Raw genomic sequence first — 17,586 nt, 5'->3', positions numbered from 1 at the left:
GGGTATCTTGCTTCCATTTCTGCCTACCAGGTGGTGTTCCTTCATCCTCTGTAGCTTTACCTTTAAGGACAAAGATTAGTTTAAGCAACACTGAAACAGTGATTTCCATTAACCCTGACGATTTTTTTTTTCCTATGCTGGATTACAGAGATTCCATATAAATCAGCTTTCTGGCAAAATTGTGGGGTAAGGAAGCACTAGTGTCTTCAAATATTGCAGCTGGATCTAAGAAAGGATGTCTGTCTTCTGCCCGGGGTCACTCTGGATGTTCAGCCTGGAATATGTGATGTATGGAGAAAGTGTTAACTTTGCAGAGCATCAGGTGTTCCATTATTTATGGTTCCCCAGGCACATGTCTATTGATTTCAGCAACACCTCTTTGAAGGAGTGTCAGCTGCACAAAAGATTTGCTGGTGACCAAACAAAAGCCGGTTACAGTTAGTATAATAGAAAGCTATGTAAAGGACTGGTTTCCTTATAAATGCAGTGAAACGTAGTTAAGAGTGATGGGGTTTTTTACTGGTAGCCAGCCCTTCACTCTTGATCACAAACTAATTTGCTGAACTAATTTTTCTGTGGAACAGATGTTTTGCCTCCACTGATGAAGGATCATGTTGTTGCCAGAATCTGATTGGAAATAATGTACCTGAGTCTGTCTTCAAAGGTAGGAAAGACTTTCATGCTGGTTTGAGATCTATGAGGCTATGGTACAAATAGTAGTAGTGGGTTCTTTTCCTTTCATTCCAGATGTACTGTGATGCCTTCACCCTGTCTGCGGAGTGGACGTTGCTGCCACCTTCTGTGGGCAATTATTTCAGAATCTGTCATTCAGATATAACCATCTAAGTAGGATTACCCAGATCAATATTTTCACATTAACTTTATTTATAGTTCGCTTATCTCATATGCTTTCATCCAGTCCTAATCATCTGTCCCAATGTTGTTTCCATCTTGTGGATCTTCATTAGTCTCTTTGCTGTCAATCCTGTTCTGTTTCTACTCCACACCCTCCCAGCTGCAAAACCAAGTGTCACATCATTTGTCAAGATGATTGCTCAAATATATCTGGATCTGCCTGGAAAATTTGAACGTCTTCTACTGACATCATATTAATCCCACTATCCTCTGCAGGATCAAGACATTTCTTGTTACGTATAATACCTAACATCCTCTTTAATAAACAAATTTTCTAGAAAATATGAAATTAAATAAAATATGAAAATAAGTAAATGCAATTCTACTAGATAGATATTCACTGAGATATTGACATACAAACCGTTTATATATATATATATATATACACACACACATTTGGTTCACAAACGTAGCCACAGATTTTATTATTCTAGCAATGGGATTTATCCCAAAGTGAAAGACCCTATTTGTGATTGCTGTTCATATCATCATGTGGTTTGTAATCTGTATCATAAGTAACATAAAGTTATCTTTAAAACAGAAGGAAGGCTTCTTTCTTTTGCTGTCTGTTCTTCTGACAAGCTGATGCAGATCTGAAGCAATCCCTTTAAGATGGCAAAGGGTTCACCCCTTCGGGCCAGGAATAAACATGCAAGAACCTCCCGTTACTTGGGTTGCATTTCAAGTAAAGCTGTCTTTTGCCATCTGCTTGCCACCATGCATCCAGAGCTTAGTGGTCTCTCTAAAACTTGGAGGTGAGCTCCAGAAAGCTTGATAAAATATAATCCCAGGTTGGGTTTAATACTGCCTTGATACAATACCTCCCTTTACTACTGTGTTGAATTTTCACATGAAATGTATGAGATTATCTAGGTTATCAGCTTTTCTCACACAATAATATATCACAACCTGCAATCAGATCCAGTGGTCAAAATCTGTGTGTGTGCAAGAACAAAAGAAAAAGACACAAGCGTGAGAAACAAAACAGAACCAAAGCTCGTTGCCTGCTGTATTTTTCTGAACTGCAGATGATACTGAAAGTACGCAACGACCAAACATAGCTGCAAGAGCTCTAAATCCACAGATAATCTTCATCCAGATGCAGCCTCTTAACTCAGGGACATGAGCACAGCATTAGAGAAGTTATTCCATATCTACAGGATACAATATCCTATGAAAAGCGAGAGTTGGCTGAGAGCAAGCAAAACAAAACCATTACAACCATATCTGGAGATATAAGAAGTCATCAAGTAGAGGATTGCTCTGAATTAGCTCTTCCCAGATTTGCCTTCAGGCATGTCAGTCAGCCGATGTTAATGCTGGCTAACACTGCACAGCACCACTGGTGCCAGCAACCCAAAATACAGTAGTTGGAAGTTAAAAGCCTGTCAGCAGAGTTCAAACTGCAAACAAGATGCAAACAGCAAGAACAATTGCAACAGCATGCCACAGAGAGGGTGCATTTTCTGTCACTTGCAGTCTTTAAATCAAGGTTAGACAGCTAACAGACATGTTCCATTTCAGCCACAAATGAGAGGGCTTCGGGCAGGAATTACCGAGCAAACTGAAGTCAGGCTAAATGATTAAGACTGTTCCTTTCTGGCTTTCACATCCATGAAAATCCCGTTTCCCAGGGTGGCTGCCCTCCTCGCAGAAGAGCAGCCCACACAGCGTGCTTCAGATCTGGAAACCGGCTGCTACCACTTCATCAGCTGCAGTCCCTGCTGAGGACTCAAGCTTGTGGCACTGAGTGGAGAGAGGGTTGACACATAAAGTTGTATCTTAATATGCTAAACCACTATGCCAGCTGATTCCCTTGCTGGTTTGAGCTACGTAATTATTTAAAATAGCTGTAAATCAGAAAAGGGCTTTGCTTTTAAAAGTAAAATATACTGTAATCCATGTGTGAATTCAGGCCCCTGGCTATTTTCTCTCTCTCACATGCACACAAACACTAAAAGCCATAAATTCACCAGCAGTTTTTGAGTCTTTGCACTCCTTTTCTAGATGATCATTTCATAAGGAGTTTGGATGCCCAAGTCTTGGCTGCTGTGCTCCAACTGACGCTACCATAATTTCGATCCTAAAAGGTTCGCCTGTTTTCTTAACGAACCCATTAAGACCCGGCTATAAATACATGAGACCAAAGCGATCCTGCTCGCCCAGCATGCGAGTGCCCTGACCTGCCGATTTTCAGGTCACACGAGATTACTACACTTGACTAGGTGGTTCTTTGGGGAGGTGACAGCTGGAGGTGGGGCTGGATGGGGTGAAACCCATCAGGAGCCATAGGGGAGCAGATGTTTGCGTTACCTCCTGTAGCAGGTTTGGTTTTGTTGGCAGCTGAAGGTGCTGGCTAATTCTGCTCGTTTCAGTTCAGTAAGTGGTGGCGGAGCACCTAGCAGCTTTTGAATAGGCACCCATTTTTTACTGTGTGTGAAAACACAGTTGTGCAAGTCCTAATTAATGGATCTTATTTGCTTGAAAAGAAGCCAGTCTGAGTGCTGGAGACAGAAGTTAATTGCGTATTTTAATTTAGGGCACGCAAACTGCACCTAGAAGCAGTTCTGCCAGCTTCCTCCAGCCATTTCAGGTCTGTAGGGGGAAATCTTATTTTTATGGTGCTCTCACTGAATTATCCAAGGTCCTCATCCTTTTTTACAGAGTTTATCTTCACAGAATCTTTATGGGGCTGAGAAGGTTCATTCTCACCATTCCAGAGGACCACACACAGGCACTGAATTACATGTCCATAGGGCACATTTGCATCCTGCAATGGACAGAGAGCCCTTAGGTAAAGCTAACCTTGCTCTTCCACTGGAGACGTCGTAACACCACCCCTCAGGGTCCCCAGCCTGAAATAACAGACTCGAGGGGTGGGTTCTATGCTGTAAAAGCCCCCCAACTATCTCACCACCACAGCTGCCAGAGCCAAACTAGCGTATCTGCACATTGGGGTGAAGGGCTCTGTGCCGCGCACTAGCTCAGCGTGCCCAGTCACACAGGGAGTCAGCAAGGCAACCTACAGCTCCTGCATCCCGAAGCAGCGCCTTTGGGCTTGTTTTGCTTTTCCCAGCCTGTTCTAGCTGACTTGACTGCTGACCTTTTTTCCCTGGTGTGCTGAAGAATAAAATAATGCAGGCTTTTACCAGTTTCAGCTCTGCTCTTCTGTACCTTCTGCCCTGGTAGCTGGAACATCAACTATGAGACGCTTGAGACCACAGTGTCACAGCACTGGTTTTAAACTTTTAACTCAAACGCAGAGATCACACTGTCACCCAAAGCAGATTGTTCCCTAACATAGAATTGTCAATGAAATCTCTTTTTCAATGTCTTTTCACTGCTCATCACTGCTTTGACTATGTTACCTTTAACTGTTTATGGGTTGTAATGCTTTCATCTATCATTCAGCAGTAAATACAAGAATCAGTGTTTGTATTTCAGAATGAACTCAGTCAAAAAGGATAGGAAGGAGAAGCTTCTGAAGCCTTTAAGTAAGGCTTGTATATAATTAGAGGGAAAAGGAAGACTGCTAGGCATCTGTAAAAGGAAAGCAGTACTTCTAAACCTATATACATACATGCCCTAGAATATGGTCACAGGAACAAGAAAATATCATAGGAAGACTAAATTCATACAGCTAATTTTAAGCAAGAACTGTCTGTAGGGCTAGCTTGCTATTTCAGTGGCGCTTGTCATGTGTTTGTGCCCGAGTTGACCACATTGCTCCTGAATTCCTTCGTCAAAGGCTTTGCAGCTACTTCTTTCAAAATAACACAAAATGCATCCCTTTGCTGAGCTGTGCAGAACAACGCCATCAGGAAAATGAAAACAGATGCCTAAACCCAATCTTCAGTGTCTCAGGGCCAGCACAGCTAGGGGTGGCCCCTCTCAATGCTGGGATCCCCCCATCCTCAGCCATACTCTAAAACTGGGTGCCAGCACTTCAGGTATGAAAGAGTGCATCTATTTTTAAATATATTTTTCCTAGCAAGATTTACAAGCTTTTTTTAGTACACCAAGGAAAAAAATTACTGCTATGCTTTTCAGACTTTGCTGACGAGAAAGACACAACACTTTTAAAAGAAATTTTGAAGTGTTTAGGTGTAGAAATGGGTAAGCAATGGATTACACTCTGCTGGAAGCAGACCTCTGGTGCAGAGAGGTGTAACTGCCTGGAAGGGGAGGAACATGTTTATACCAGCAATCCCAGTGTTGCTCACGTCTAGAAGAAACAAACCAGCACCAAGAAGGGCAGAAAATATCCTAATGAATTCAAATGCCGTCGTTCCTGTGCAGCACAGTAGTTATCTGACTGAATAGTGACAGGCTGGGCACTCTGCTGACTTTGGGCTGTGCCCAGGGCATCATTTTCCTTCCAGGTGAACCAGAGAAAGATTATTTCTGCAGGCAGCCTCTGGGCTGGTCCCTCGGAGGGGACCTTCCTCAGGGATGCTACAGCCCCCCCCCCCACTGCCCCGGGCTCCCACTCCACATGGGAAGAGCTGCTGCTGGGATGACACATGCAGGCTGCCTGCTGCCACACAGGAGCAGGGACGGCAGGCTCTGCGCCATGCCCAGCTCACTTGGCTCTGCCTTTTGGCTTCCCAGCCCTGCCCAGCATGTCCCTGCCCCTGCCCACCACACCCATGTATGGGCCCAGCACATCTCAAACAAAACCAGGCAAGACCGTCAGACCACCACACAAACCCAAATACTTACGCAGGGCAAAATGACATTGTCCCCTCAGTAAAATCTGGACGTTTTATCTGGGGCTCCATCTTCAGTTTATTGCTGTGTGGTGGGGAGGGAAGGGGGGAGACCATCGGGCAGCAGGACTCTCGGGGGGCTGTAGGTATTTTTCTAGGTCTGGGAGCAGTTTGCAACTTCCTCGCTGACGCTAAAGAAAACACACATGAAAGTGCTCCTGCGAGGCTCAACGTAGGGTCTCTCTCAGGCTCAAATCTCAGTTTACACCCATAGAAAACACCATATTGCCAGCATGAGCTCATGACACAGTGATCTCTCTCTGAACGCTCATTTTGGCTCACGCGCTTGGAACAGCCTACTATTTTCTCTGTAGCTCAGTCGTGTGATATTTCACCTCGCTCTTCATCAAGAACCAGGAGGGGTCTGTGTTGCAATGGAATGAAAAAAATAACAGCGGTTTTAATTTAACGTGCATTTCTTTTACAAGAGGGCCTTTTGAAATGACAGACACCATTTTTATTTTCATACACAAAATCATTCTCCGTAAGGGGAAGAGTTCAGGTCTGCATTTTCTCTTTTTCTTTTTCCTCTCTGTCATGAAAGAGCTGCATTCAGTTGTTGACACAGGCTGTCAGGATTTCATTGCACTAAACAGATTGTTGGCAGCTGGTGGGAAGGTAAAATGAATTAATCTACAGCGAAATAACATTCACACTTTAAGAAGTGGCATTCGTTTGTGAGTCCTAAAGCTCTCGACAGATGTGAATGAAGCAAGCTTTACAGTGATCCTTGTGGAGGAGTAAGCAGAGCATGCACATTTCATTCCCAAGCACAGAAGGCACCTGTCTTGTCCCAGGTCAGACTGAATGCACCTGACCCCAAATCTACTGAAATCAACAAAAGATTTCCTGTGACTTCACGGTGTTCTGAGCTGAGACCTAAACTAGTGACAGAAATAGAAAATAATTCATGACCCTCGAACCTCTCTTCTAATTGCTATTTTAGGCTACTTTCCTTCCTTCTGTTTTAGAGCAGGCTTAAACCAGAACATCAGCCAAACCATGATAATTTATTATAGGACAATATGATATAAGAGAACTTGTGTTAAAGCTTTCCAGAAAAAAAACATATTGCAAGGACAAATAATAGTACTTTGTGGCCAAGATAATGTTTAAAGGAAATCAGAATGAGTTGAAATATCCCCGTGGGCTTCTTTGCTTGAGCACTAAAGCACTTCTCTGAAATGTTTTATTTACTACAACAATTTCATGCTGTTATTGCCTAGATTAATTGCCTGACAAAGCTGTAGCAAAGTACCAACTAGAAGTCAGGACTCAATAGTATACTGGGGAAATGAAAAATCCAGACCACTCAGAAGTGCACGCTGGTAGGCTGCTAAACAGATGCAAGTCTTTTACAATGAGCAATTAAGTCTTCTCGTTAATTTAAAATACGCTTTTTAAATTGCATAAATAACAGCCATGTAGTCATAACTGTAGGGCCCATTTGGCAATATAGACGGGTCTTAATTACTTGGAAACTATCGCGGATGGGAATTGGTCATAGCACAGATACGGAAGACACATGAGTTGCTCTGAAAAAATAAGCTAATTTATTTGCACACAATAATACCCGAACAGCTCTACTGCTTCCACACCTGAGCTGGGCAATGTGGATTCGTCAGCAAAGGCTTGGGGCTCCTGCACTCTGCAGTCAACAGCGTCACCAACGTTCTTCCCCTACCAGCTGTTCGTAATAGCTTCTCACATGCTGATTTACACAGGCTTTATACTAGCAATGGTTTTATTTTCTCTGGGTGGCCAATTCTTACTCCACTTTGCTGAATATTTAAACCGAGTGCAGTCACAGTAACGGAGGATCCCCCCAGCTGTCCGCTAACAACAGTCTTGCCACAGAAAACAGCGTATTAACTTCGCCCCCTCTCTCTCCTTCCCTAAGCTCCAAACCACTTACTCATTCCGCTCGAGATGTTCTGACCAAGAAGAGAAAGTGAGTTTCCAGGTTCAAGATCTTGAACAGAAAACGGCTCTCCAGCTACCTCTTCTCCCTCTCACATTAGCAGGCTTCCAGGCCAAGGGCCAGCATCAACTGGTGGCTGGGCCAGGAAAGGACAAGCTCCCTCAGATTGCTGGACCTTCCTGGGCCAAAACTAATACGTTCAACTGAAGGCAAGAGGTGGCCAAAGCAGACTGTGGAGCACAGGCACTACATGCTCACAGGGGGCTCAAACCAGCTCATAATCTCCATAGGTACTGGTTTCCGATCAGATGGAAGATCCATTTTTGTTGGATCATGTTGAACAAAACTGCTGTTGGGAGGCAAGGGCTGGAAGAATGACAAGGTCTGTCTCCAGAAGGATTCATCAGATTCTCTCCTGGCCAGTCAACAAACAGAAACAAACACAGGAAAAAAAGGTTGTCCTGGCTACTAAAGCTGCCCTGAGCATATAGAAATCCAGTCAGAATGAGACGGGAAACCCAACCAGGCCTTTGGATCGTAGACTTGGAACAACCTAAGACAGACACGCTCAAAGAGCAAGATGCTCTCTTTGCTTTCTCCTTGGGTTACAACCCCCATCCAGACAACATCCCCTCAGCCCCCTTCAGATCTGGTTTCAGCCGTTTTCTCCCCATCCATGCTCCTTTCTCAGCTAACCTCTGTGTAACGGTGCTGTTGATGGATTATACGAAAGAGAGATACAAGATAAAATACGTATCGTTAACGTAGTGAAGACTCTCCCACCCGTATTTCTTTCCAAGGACCCCAACATAGTAAGCAACAAATGGAGACTGGTCCCCCCAAGGTAAAGAACAACAATCCTCATATGTTCTCTGCAGGGATGGTTTCAGTTCATTCATGAATTATCATAACATATATAAAAAACATATGTAAAGTATAGGGTGAAACGCTGGCCTGACTCAAGTCAATGGCAAATCTCCCATTTACGCTAACGGGACAGGATTTCATCCGCTAAGTTCCAAAACAAACATTTTCGCCTGCATTTCCTCGGATATGCGTAGCACATATTAGGCAGATGCTCTGTATTTGCTCAACAGCTAAAGAAAGTTCTTTCTTTCCCCCAAAACACTCTCTTTTCTCCCCACTAGAAAATAGACTTGGAATAGTTTCTCCCGAAAATAATCCCAAAATGTCAGGGTTTGTGCTGTCTAATCTGGGTTTGGCATAACCAAGTGAGCTCGCTGGCTGCTAGCCCTGCCGTTAATGGTGTGCAACCGTACAGCATGGGACCCGTCCTTCGGTTTTCCGCTGGTACGTGTCTCTGTGTCCAGTTTCAAACACAATCGCGAAACAGGAACGGTAAAGCGAAAAGGTTAAGGACAAGGAAATGTATTGAAGCTCCTCTCAACGAGTACAAGGGCAATCCCCTGGGCACCAGAGCCAAATGCTAGCCACCACACTGCTGCACCACCTACCTCTCCCCGCCCTCTGCTGCTCCTCTGTACGGGTCGCTGGATGAGACCCAGGAGGAGACGCAGGCCAGCATTTCATCTGCTCCACTTCACGCTCCCATGGGTTCACCCAAACTGCCTCAATTTGTCCCAACACGCTGGGCAGTGAATTGCAGTGGGTGGTAGGCAGGCAGGCTCCTGCCGACGGCCGCTCTGGCTGGGGCACCACGGCCAGGCAGGCACAGGGGTGGTGACACGGGGACGGCAGCCCGCTCTCCTGCACACCCAAGCCCTGGGCAGCACCGTGGGCTACCCAAGGACATCAAACTGTTGCAGAGCACAGGTGGGCACCTCCCCAAGAGGGGGAGATCATTGGGAAAATAATTATCTTTTGGGGAAGGAGAAAGAGTATCAAAGATTCTCTCTTGGGAGTCTGATTTCCTGCTAAATTACTCCTCTGAACTTGTGCCTGGCTTTCCCCCTGCACGTCAATTCAGGTATTAAAAAGCCTCACCAGAGTGCTGGGAGATGCAATTCCCTCTTCAAAACCTAGATCTAAAGCATCCATCCGATGTGGGGAGTTTTGGTGTGCCTAAGCTCAGAAGCCACTTCATGTTATTTATCCCCTCTGTTAGAAAAAACAAAACGCTTGGGCTAATACCTCGGCCTGGGATTTTTCCCTTTGAAGAAATGCAGAAAAAGGTGAGGGCACAAAACCGAGAAAATAGTTCAAACTGGAGTTTTAAACAGGTGTTTAGACAGAACAAATGTTGACCCCTCTGTTCATTGCTTTCTGAGCTGGGGAAGGACATGAAATAAAGCAGCAGTACACGAATGCTGTTAGAACGTTTTAAAAGGAATGAAAACATCCCACCCCAGCACCCCCAGCTTACCCTCTCTGTCCGCCTCACCTCAATTAATATTAACTGATTGTAACTGAGTACTTTGAAAAATGAAATGGCTCGCTGTGGTAGAAACCAACTCCCCTATTACTACTAGTACAGCTTCAAGGCACAAATATGACTGCAGAACGTGCTGCAAAGGGCTTACGACCAAAAGTACTGGCAGAGAAAGGACATTTTGGAAAACGCAGCCATGAGGACAATGTAACTTCTTAATTTCCCCACAGGTGTATGTCAAGATGATTTATTGGCCTTTGAGCTATGAGGTAAGACTTATCTGTTGGCTTGAATCTTTGCAAAGGGGAAAAGAGAAAAAATGGGGGGCTTGATAGAGGAAGCTTTATAGTATGAAATCTGGAAGGCTTGATCCTATGGTCCTACTTCGGTGGTGGGTTTACAGGACACAAAAAGCACATGAAAAATCTCACTTCAGCATTATTTCTCAATAGCCATTCTCTTGTGCGCTCTATTTTTTTTTTTTATTTCTAATTCCTTCTATTAAAGGAGCAAAATTCTGGAACAGATATGGAAAACGTAGAGATAGATGGAAAACGAGGCAGGCAACCAGCTGAGACAGATGCTTAAAAAAGTGAAATACTGCTTCTTAACCGTATCTTGCTCTTTCCAGCTATCACCATCCTGTCCCTGGTACCTCCAGTGTCCTGTTCCCAGCACACAGATCAGCTGGGCTCTCCCCAGGAGTCCATGGCAGACTGGGGCTTACGGGTGGGGGGGCTGGGGGTTCCTGTGTGCAGCACAATGTACAGGAAAACACATTAAACGTGGTGTGTAGGTGAGCAAGGCTGGCTCAAAGAAAAGGAATAAGATAAAGAAAAAAAAAAAGGAAAATGAGTTAAAAGAATGTGAGGCAGAGAGAGCAAATAATCTTCCAACAATTTATCAGACCATTGAAGGAGCGTGTCATTTTTTCATTTAAAACTCAGTGTTTAAGAATAATAAGAAAGAAACTCATCATATTAACTGAGGCAACTAATGGAAAACAAATGCACAGCTCCAATGAGCCAGATATGGAGAAAATGCCAGTGAAGGGATTTTGGCAAGGGGAAGAAGACTTCAGAGCGCAGCATATGCAGGCAACACTTCCTCTCCTCCCATTATGGGATGCAGCAGCAAGGATCGCCACACACACACACTGTGCCTCACAGCATTGCTGTCTTGACGCTTCATTTAAAATGAGAAGAACATGAAATAGGAGCTGCAAACTTAGCTTCCCAAAATTTATTTCCTCAGGAATGTGCATATGCTTTGTTTTTCTAGCTTAACGTCCATCATACAAAGTAGATGGTTAAGCTGTGGAACATGCTAGGTTTGGCATAAAGATCTCACACTTTTAATTACAAGGGAGATTGGGCTGGGCTTTTCGAGTGGAAACTGTGCCATTACAGACATCAGCCTTGGCCTGTTGTGCCTTGGGGTTTCACTGGAGCCAGAGCTCCGAGGCTCCAGGACTTCAGTCCTGGAGTCCAGAAGAGGTGCTGGTCCATAAGAAGCAGTGCAAGTCTGACATCGTGTCCATCAGCATTTTGGGAATCTGGTGGACACAGACCATCCCTCCCAGGTGCCTGGTGGAGCTATGCAAGGAGCCTACCCTCCCCAACCAAGTCCGGCAGCAGAGGCCAAAACAGCAGCCTGGCTGCATCTAGCACGTTCATTTGGCTTACTGCCCCTTTCCCACTGGGGACAGGGAACCGATGATCGGGCAGCAAAGAGCCAGGCTTGTTTCCAAACAGCTGACACCACACTGCCAAAGCTGCTGTCGCTGCCATTTGTCCCTAGGAAAGGGAGGCAAGAGGTGGGACCCTACTTCTGTACCTGTGAGGAAACCTCCAACCTGGGACACAGTGCCCAGGGCTGCTGGAATTAGACCACCCTGAGCCCTGCTGGAAACATTTTATTTTTTTAACAGCAAAAATATTTTAACACTAGCATCTTGGACCAGTGGCCTAGATGCAAAACCCTCCTAGCAACCACCAGAGATAACACAACTTGGAAGGAACAAGCTTTGCAAGTAACTATAGTCATACAGTCCTGTAGTCGTAGCTGTAGGAGCAGGACCCCGTGGTGCTATGGTTAGTTACCGTTCAGGCTGTACATTTGCTAGGGACAATGACTGCTGCAGGGAGGCAGCGAGCAAAGCCAGCTGTGTTTTATATTCAGCTGTAGAGCTTCTTTTCCCTAAACTGCATTGATCTCACCGAACAGAATTTAGAAATCCAGTGGGGTAAGTCAGTGATGCTGCACGGTCCCATTTCAAGGGGACAAAAAAGAAACGCAACTCTTTGGCAGAAAGCATGTGAAAGTACAACTCCACACTCAGCACGCACAGTGGCAAACGATAAACACAAACGTTTTTATCATTCTGATGCTTTCAGACAGGAGAAACAGTTGCCAGTAAAGCACTTTGATAGTTGATGTTTCTACAAATTCCACACTGGATCTTAGAAGATATGACCCTATAAACACAGCTCCAGTGTTTCTAGCAGGTGATCCCTTTCTCAGCTCTAAGCACTGAAGGAAAAAAAAAGAAAACCATTCCTTCTTTCCCAGTAATACACTCACCTCCCTGATGGTCTCTGGCACACAGGGTATCCTGCTTATGAACCAACGGGAGACAAACAGACTCCATACATTGGATACATACCAACATACATTGGGTATGGCTGGAAGATGGGGCAGAGCTCTGGGCTGGGAGGAGAGGGTTGTGGCTGGGTTTCTGCCTAGCACCTCTCTCTGCTCTGGAAGAGGCAGGCCGAGGGAGGACCTGGCGTGCCCAAGGACGAGGAGAGCTGAACTGCACCATGCTGCGCTGGTGTCCTGATCAGCCGCAGCACAGGGGGAAATTACAGCAGCCTAAGGAAATCTGAAAACTAATTAAAAAAGCTGATACACCAAATGCATTTTTGCAAGAGGCTTAGCTGACTATTTCTATTTTATATCTGTTTATCAACAAAAAGTGAAGTTAAATCTCTCGCAGGTAAAGTCTCAGAGAATGTTACCTTTACCCTCTCTTGCTCAACACTAATTGTTTCCCTTCTATTGAGGGAGAGAAGCGACTTTGCGTGAACTGCATGTGAGAACATGCAGGAAAACATTTCAACGAAAACCATGTGAGAGGGAAGATGAAAGTGGAGGAGGTTTCCTGTTCTTGGGAAAACATATTCTCCATACGGGAACATTTCTAAATTCCACCACATATGACTTTGGCCCTGTCTACACCAGAGAAACACACCATGTTAAAAAAATGTGTGAACTGACATGCCTTAAAACTAGGACAGTGTGAAAAAACAGTACTGCCCTGAGGTGTGACTGACAACAGCTGGGTTATTCTAAAATGTGCTGGCTCATGGTGGTAAGTCATAAGGTGCATCCCATAGATAATCACCAGTTTATTTTTCACATCCAACATGCCTCTCTCCACACAGATATTGGTTATCAGACTTGTTTCAAATGAACTGCCCCAGTGTAAACAGGGTGTAAGGCATGTTTACAGCGCAGCACGTGAACATCTATGCTCTGGCCATTACTCTTCTAAAACATCACTCACCCCTTCTGTACGCTCTTTGAAGGGAACAGCAACATTTTTTGTTTGTGGTTTTTTGTTTGGTTGGGTTTTTTTTAATAAGATATCCATGGACGATGCAATATGCTGAGGAGAAAAAAGTTCTCCTGTTTCCTAATTATGAACATTATTGATAAAGGCTTCTTGTCTGTGATATTTTTATAGTAAGAGATACCATGTTACTGTGAGCCTTACATGTCCTGGGATATTCCTGAGTCAACAAATTTAAAACAATTTAGAAGTTCTCTCCATAAGTTAAAGACCTGTATTACCTGCAATACCAAATCTTTTTACTACACTTGTCATAGCAGCTATTTATGGGGTTTAATAAATTAACGATAGTAAAGAGCACTTTGTGAAACAGAAAAGCTAGACCCTTTGCCATCACAAGGCGGACAGCCTTTCACCAGCAGACTCCGGCATCCCTCCGCCACACCTTCCCCCGCTCGGCTTCACCAATACAAAGCATTTGCCGTGACAGTCTCAAGTGGGTCAGTCTGAACTTAGCCTAGAGTAAGCTGAGGCTACTAAACTGTTACTGAGCGTGATGCCGAGCAGATCAGTAGGTTGAAGAAAAAAAGCCCATGGACACGATTTACTTTAACATCTTCCTGACGTTAGGTTTCCTTGGTGTGCATCTTAGGCTTTACTACTTGCCTTTATTCTGCCAAGAACATGAAAATCATTGTCAGATTTTGTTATTAAAACCAGTGTGGGGTGTTGCTAGCAATCACTTGAGCATTTTATACACAGTGGGCTGTATCACTAGAAGGATCGCTCAAGAAAAAGTAAGTGGGCCAAGAACTGAAAGGATGGAGGAAGAACAGTTGTCTGAAAATATCAGGTTGCACATCAGGAGACAAAAGATTTTATCTACTGAGTATCTTCACTGTCTCCAAGAACAGCTTCCCACCACAAAATGCTCCTACTGCATACATAGTTCAGTCATCATGTTTGATGCAGCGAGGCAAAGCCCCACAGGGACATGGAATACCAACCCTTCGCACTGCACATTGCGCCTGGACAACACGAAGCTTCCAGAACAGCTGAGGATCTCACAGGCTCCTTAGGGATGCTGTTGGCGGAAGAAGGCAAGGACAATTTTGGGGGAAAGGAAGAAGAGAAAGTAGATACCAAGTCATTAATGAGTCTGGTGATACAGACTAGAGATAGATTCCAATTTCTGAGCAGTGTTTTGCCCGTTAAAGGCTACAGTTTCCTAACAAAAAAAAAAAAGTGAAATTGAAACCCGCAAGGGAACACAACACTACAAAATTTACTGCCATAGCCCACAGGGCTATGTTACTGGAAACTGTGTGGACTTTTCTTCAGTGTGTGAAAGTCTGAAACACACCGTGACATTTTAAGCACAGTCACCCTATTTTAATGGCTGAAAAAAACCTGCATTGTTGACCTGGCAAGCACATGTACCAACACCACTAAAACTGAAGAAACAACAGGAGCAGGTTTTTTCCCCCTTACATAATTAAAGGACATTTGCAACCTTACCTACAAATTTAAAAAAAAAAAGGGGTGTGTGTGTTTGCTCAGGAAGAGAAATTCACCGCATTTCACTGCATTCATTTCAATTAGCAGCAAGCATTTTTATCTATAATTTCATTTAGATGATGAGTTTGAGTCGCTAGTTACTTTTAAATTTCCTGTTAAATGTTGATTTAGAGCAACACAGAATAATAAAAACTCCTTCACTGGGATTTTCAGTTCCAAAATAGTACAAAGTCATTAACAGAATTGTTTGATTCTGGTAGGTTTGCATTGCCAAGCTTTCTTCGAAAGAACCATGTTCATTACCATGTTGCATGGAAAGAACCGAATGAGCAGGAAAGAATTAATATACTTACAGGACATGAAATTTGACTCATCTGGCAGCCAAAACCGTGTTCAAATTTTTGTATGGAATTTTTCTATTCATACTCTATACTGCTGCTTTATTGAGAGCAGATCTCTAGTTGTCAATGCAGGAAGCTTGCCTGTCAAGGGGATTTACTTGGAAATAGTTAAGTCATGTTATGATTCCTAGTGTCTTTTCCCAGTTTTTAAAAAAAAGCACTGCTGGATGCAGCACAAGTTTTTCTGATTGCAGAAGCTACACCCTTATTTATCACGATAGCCTCCCAACAGCAATGCATCCTGTCAGCATGATATTCCATGGCTATAAACTCATGCCTCATTCTATAGCTCACCATTTGCCTGTCGGAAAGAAGCAAACCGTATTGTAAGGTAAACCTTACATTCAGCCTCACTGTCTTTTTAAGCTATTCACAATGCAAACCGTGGCTTCACTCTTCAAACCTTATTCTTAAGCCTTGTTTAGAATCGTACTTGCAACTGCTTCCCCATAAATAAAACAGTAGCAAAACTCCTCTCCTCACTCTGCACTGCTCTGTAATTCTTCATATGCCACAGAATTTTCTAAAGCATCTTGAGTTATACTTCAGAGCATAAGGGTACTAGAACATGCCGATACATACAATACCTGTGCTTCTCAGAAATGCATTCATCGGTTGCTGTCAAAAGGTTTTACATCAGGATGCCAAGATTTTCATCTTCACCACACATTAGCACCCACATTAGCACAGCATTCTCTCCCATGCAGCACTCATAATCCAGAAATACCTCCCCTCCTCCAGCCTGCCAGGTAAATGAAGCATGTTTTCAAATATTTCCTTTCAGATGTCACAGCTATGGTCTCTTCTACTCTTATGTTTTTCCACTGCCCTTTTCACCGCTCAGATTTCAGTTAATTACAGCTCTTTCTTATCTGGTCTCTAAGAAGTCTTCCTCTTCTCTAGGAGTAACCTTTGGAATTCCTGATTCACACTGGTGCAGCATTGACTCTCCCTTGGTCTGGAGGGCTTAACCCTTCAGCTCTCCTCTTAGCAATGCATCAGCTGGGGGAAGGGGGGTGGGGGGAAGGCCCCCCAAGAAAATAGACACTTGTAGCATCCAAAAGCCCAAGAATTGTTACTCCAGTAGAAAGAGTAAAGGTGATGCGTCTTGCAAGTACACATCATCTCCCTAAAAATAAAGGAGAGGTTGCAAAAAAGTGCTGGCAGAAACAGGTGGTTCCACACACATTATCTGCACTTCTCAAACACAAGTTTAAGGTGTGGGGTTTTTTGAGGAAATAAACACACAGCACAATCCAGTTTTCCCAAACCTGTTCAAACTTAAGATTTCTTATTTTCAACTGTAGTTTTCTTGTCAGTGATTTCAGTCTTCCTTACCTGCAGACAAACATTCAGCTCAATGACTGTCTGTACTGTTAAGATCTAATTTGCAGCAAGTGCCCCAATTGATCCATGCTTTAGATAGGCAGCTGGGGCTTCTGTGCTCATTATATTTAAAACAGAAACCCTGAAGAAAGGTTAAGAAAAGCCTGGTGCTAAGGTACAAGTTAGCATGTTACTGACTTAAAGGTTCATAACCAAACATTACAAAGCCAATATTACATAGTTTCAATACAAGCGCCAATAGGTAATCTAATACTTCAGGGTTGATCTTGCAAATCCAAGTCAACATTTTTAAAAACATTTTCAAGAGAACATTTTGGAAAAAAAACCAAGTCCATGTCTACAAACTCCACAGTTCCCTTCTAAAGCAAACTCGCTAAGAGTTATTCATAATCTTTAAAAATATCTGATTGCTGATTTACAACAATTGGTAGAATACATACTTATTAAAGAGAAGATTCTTAGTTGAATTTGGTCATTTTGCTGGAAAACCTCTCAAGTAATTTCCAACATCGAAATTTGTGAATGCTTATGCTGATATTTGTCAAGTTTCTGACACATCCTAGATGAAACTACAATACTGAATGACCCCCAATGAACTTTTTTTAAAATAAGGAAGCATAGGAAAAATGCATGTCAAAGTGTTCACAGAAAGAAGCAAATACATTTTGCTAGCCCTGCGGTCAGAGCTTACTTACAGAACCTTACTCAAACTCAAAACAAGCAGTGCAGATCTGACCACTCTGTGCATCAAAATTCTTGGAAGGATCATCTTTAGACAGGGAAGGACAATT

Source organism: Falco rusticolus, chromosome 1 (assembly GCF_015220075.1).
Source record: "Falco rusticolus isolate bFalRus1 chromosome 1, bFalRus1.pri, whole genome shotgun sequence".
In the NCBI taxonomy this organism is placed as follows: Eukaryota; Metazoa; Chordata; class Aves; order Falconiformes; family Falconidae; genus Falco; species Falco rusticolus.
Note: the sequence above shows the minus strand (reverse complement) of the source record.